The sequence below is a fragment of the Mandrillus leucophaeus genome, unplaced genomic scaffold, assembly GCF_000951045.1.
Source record: "Mandrillus leucophaeus isolate KB7577 unplaced genomic scaffold, Mleu.le_1.0 Scaffold332, whole genome shotgun sequence".
Classification (NCBI taxonomy): domain Eukaryota; kingdom Metazoa; phylum Chordata; class Mammalia; order Primates; family Cercopithecidae; genus Mandrillus; species Mandrillus leucophaeus.
The window spans coordinates 107,870-112,485 of record NW_012103499.1 but is presented as its reverse complement, the minus strand read 5'-3'; the positions used below and the strand labels follow the sequence as shown (position 1 = coordinate 112,485).

At 42.4% G+C, this 4,616-nt stretch overlaps 1 pseudogene across 1 annotated transcript; it reads right to left on the bottom strand.

The window, feature by feature from the left end:
- Positions 1-687: 687 nt before the first annotated feature.
- Positions 688-2,644, bottom strand: LOC105545544 (annotated as a pseudogene). Its single transcript, XR_001006941.1, has one exon. The product of XR_001006941.1 is annotated as a 60 kDa heat shock protein, mitochondrial pseudogene (transcript).
- Between the last annotated feature and the right edge of the window lie 1,972 nt (positions 2,645-4,616).

Genomic DNA, 4,616 nt, shown 5'->3' with positions numbered 1-4,616 from the left:
TTCTCTACTTAGTCTCATTCTCCACAGAAAGGCTACTTAACTTCTCATCAGGTGGTGGCAAGCACTAAAATCCTGATTTTAACAGAATAGTAGTAAAAATGCCTCAGTGATTTAAGTTGAAAGCAGTACATTGGTACATGGCTCTTGTACCCAGTATCAGGAATGTACAAATTTTTTTTATTCAAAAATACAAAATAAAAGGCTAATACCAGGAGGCAAGGAAGCAACTTTCTGAGAAGTCAACTAAGAAATGAAGTCTTCCCAGTCCACAATGAAGTCTCTTGCCTTTGAGTTCAGCCTTCATTGACTGGATTACCCATTTGGAAGTTAATCACAGGCAGCCTTGTGACAGCTAATGATTATGGAATCGATTTCACTCTTAAATTGCCTTAACTCTCCAACTAAATTGTAAGCTGATGAAGGGTAGGGACCTTGCCTGAATCAGCTTTGTACCATTCTCCTCCCCACCTCCTAACAAAACCCCACTTGGTGTCCTGTCACATGTGATATTTTATTGCAGTGCATTACTTCTTACTTTATATCACTAGGAGATTAATTCATCACATTTCTATGCTGATGTGCTAAATGTAGAGAAAAAGTAAGTGTGTCTCATAATGTACCTAAATACAAGGACTGTGTATTGTGAAAAGTAAAATAAAAATAAATTATCTGGAGGCATGGACAATGACAGCAGTAAACCATTATATATTTTGTCAACTGAAACCAGTAACTGATGGTTATAGTGATTTTCAGCCAGCCTTTTTCTTCATTTTCTCCAACTGACTTCTCTGAAGTTACTGGTGAGGAATACTGCCTTGGGTTTCCTGTCACAGTTCATTAATAAAGGTAAAGCACTACTCTAAGAGTTAGAACATGCCACCTCCCATACCACCTCCCATTCCACCCATTGCACCCGTTCCATGGTCCTTCTCTTCTTTAGGAATTTCTGTGACTACAACTTCTGCCGTAGTTAACAGAGAGGCCACACCAGCAGCATCCAGTAAAGCAGTTCTCACAGCCTTTGTTGGGTCAATAATTCCTTTTTCCACCATATTCACAAAATCTCCAACCATAGCATATAACCAACTTCTGAGGAACTTTGCATAATTTTCTCAACTATCAAAGATCCTTCAACACCTGCATTCTTAGCAATGGTCATTGCTGGAATTTTGAGTGTTCTTTTAATAATTTCTATACCAATTTTTTGATCTTCATCAGCTGGAGTCAATGAGTCCAAGGCTGGAATGCATTGAAGCAGGGCACAACCCCCTCCCAATACAATGCCTTCTTCAACGGCAGCTCTTGTAGCATTAAGGGCATCTGAACTCTGTCTTTCTTTTCATTCACTTCAACATCACTTGTCCCACCGACCTTCAGCACAGTTACTCCATCTGAAAGTTTTGCCAGCTGTTCATTCAGTTTTTTCCTTTTCATATTCACTAGTTGTGACATCTAACTGCTCAATGGTTTCTTGAATACATTTTTTTCAGTTTGAGCTTTGTCACCTTTTCCTTTTAAGAGCATGGCATCGTCTTTGGTCACAATGACCTCTCCAACGTTTCCTAAGTCATGAGGCTGAATGTCTTCAAGATTTACGGTCAGCTCCTCTTCTCCAAACACTGCACCACCAGTAGCAATAGCCATACCTTTAAGCTGGTTCTTTCTATTGTCACCAAACCCTGGAGTCTTGATTGCCACAACCTGAAGACCAACCTTTAGCTTATTCAAGACGAGTATACTTAGAGCTTTTCCATCAATGTCTTCAGCAATTATGACCAAAGGCTTACGGTGAAAAGTGGCAATTTCAAGAGCAGGTACAATGGACTGGACACTAGAAATTTTCTTTTCACTCAACAGAACATAGGCATCCTGGAATTCACATTTCTGACCTTTTGATATATTAATAAAGTATGGAGAAAGATAGCCTCGATCAAACTTCATACCTTCAATAATCTATAATTCATCATTCAATGTTTTTCCATCCTTTACTGTGATGACACCCTTTCTTCCAGCCTTTTTCATTGCATCAGAGATTATATTGCCAATTTATTTGTCTCCGTTTGCAGAAATCGTAGCAATCTGTGCAATTTCTTCAGGGGTCGTCACAGGTTTAGACTGCTTTTTAAGTTCAACAATTACAGCATCAACAGCTAACATCACACCTCTCCTGATTTCCACTAGATTAGCACCTTTGCTAATCTTCTTGAAGCCTTCCTTGGCTATAGAGCATGCAAGTACAGTAGCAGTGGTAGTGCCATCCCCAGCCTCTTCATTTGTGTTATTGGCAACATCTTGAACAAGTTTAGCTCCAATGTTTTTATATTTATCCTTTAAGTCAATTGACTTTGCAACCGTCACACCATCTTTTGTTACTCTGGGACTTCCCCAGCTCTGCTCAATAATCACTGTTCTTCCCTTTGGCCCCATTGTAACGGCTACAGCATCGGCTAAAAGGTCTGCACCTTGAAGCATTAAGGCTCGGGCATCTGCACCAAATTTTACATCTTTGGCATAAGCCCGAGTGAGATGAGGAGTCAGTACCCTGGACACTGGTCTCATCTGGCGAAAGACTGTAGGTAACCAAAGCATTTCTGTGGGGCGGTGGCAGGGCGTGCGCACAGCGAGACAGGTCGTCACTGGCGAGTGAGGGCTAAAAATTTTTATAGAGATGGGGTCTCACTATGTTGTCCAGGCTGGTCTCAAACTTCTGCACCCAAGTGATTCTCCTGCCTTGGCCTTACAAAGTGCTGGGATTACAAACATGAGCCACCATGCTTGGCCTGCCTTCTTTAAATGTCAATGCAGGTTTGCTATCATCAACTTATTAAAATGTGATTTTGAACATAAAAATATGCTCACATTAAAACTACATGGAGTAGGCCGGGCATGGTGGCTCACGCCTGTAATCCCAGCACTTCTGGGAGGCCGAGGCGGGCGGATCACGAGGTCAGGAGATCGAGACCATCCTGGCTAACACGGTGAAACCCCATCTCTATTAAAAAATACAAAAAAATTAGCCGGGTGTGGTGGCGGGCGCCTGTAGTCCCAGCTACTCGGGAGGCTGAGGCAGGAGAATGGCGTGAACCCGGGAGGCGGAGTTTGCAGTAGACTGAGATCCTGCCACTTCACTCCAGCCTGGGTGACAGAGCAAAGACTCCGTCTCAAAAAACAAACAAACAAAAACAAACAAACAAACAAAACTACCCGGAGATACCATTTCTCACCTGCCAGACTGGCAAAAATCCAGAAGCTTACAACAAACTGTTGGTGAGACTGTGGGTTAAAAGGTACTTTCAAGCTTGGGCAACATAGCAACACTCCATCTCTAAAAAAAAAAAAAAAAAGGTTTTTAAATAAGCCAGGCACAGTGGCATACGCCTTAGTCCTAGCTACCCAGAAGGGTAAGGTGGGAGGATAGCTTGAGGCTGCAGTGAGCCAAGATCATACCCCTGCACTCCAGCATAAGCGACAGAGCAAAACCCTGTCTCTACCAAAAAAAAAAAAAGGCAGGGAGGGCACTTTCATATATTGCTTGTGGAAAGACAAAATAAAATAATGCCTTTCACACTATCTACCAAAATTATATGTGTATTTACTCTTCAACCCAACAGTCCCACTTGTAGGAATAGATCCGAAAGATACAATTGGCAACAATAAGAAGAGACAGTACATACAAGGCATCTTCACAGCAGTAAGCAAGAAAGCTATCAAAGACTACTGGGGTTATGTCAAAAGGATTCAAGAATCAACTTTAGAAGCCGGGCATGGGGGCTCACACCTGTAATCCTAGCACTTTACGAGGCAGAGGCAGGAGGTCTGCTTGAGACCAAGAGTTCAAGACCAGCCTGGGAAACACAGTCTCTATTGAAAAAAGTGAAAAATTAAATGAATAATATTTAAAAAGAATCAACTTCAGTGGGTTGCTATTGTCCAAAGATGGTACAGTTTGAGCATCAAAAAGAATAACTACAAAGAATGTAAACATGCCAAATTTAATAAAATCCACAAGTTCATAATAATTTGTCAAAGCCCTAATTGATCGTCTTTAAGAGAATATTACATAATCAACTTACTATCCCTAAAACTAGTAAATAAAGGAAAACAAGTTGAATATATAGCCTGCCTTTTCTATATGAATTGTTTCTCAGAATAACCAAGTAATTGATGAAGAAAATCCTCCTTTACAGATGAATACAAAATAATAAAGAAATAAAGAAAACAGGCTGGGTGCAGTGGCTCATGCCTGTAATCCCAGCACTTTGGGAGGCTGAGGCAGGTGGATCACGAGGTCAGGAGATCGAGATCATCCTGGCTAACACAGTGAAACCCCGTCTCTACTAAAAATACAAAAAATTAGCCAGGCGTGGTGGCGGGCGCCTGTAGTCCCAGCCCTTCGGGAGGCTGAGGCAGGAGACTGGCATGAACCTGGGAGGCGGAGCTTGCAGCGAGCGGAGATCGCGCCACTGCACTCCAGCCTGGGGGACAGAGCGAGACTCCGTCTCAAAAAAAAAAAAAAACGGCCGGACGCGGTGGCTCACGCCTGTAATCCCAGCACTTTGGGAGGCCGAGACGGGCGGATCACGAGGTCAGGAGATCGAGACCATCCTGGCTAACAT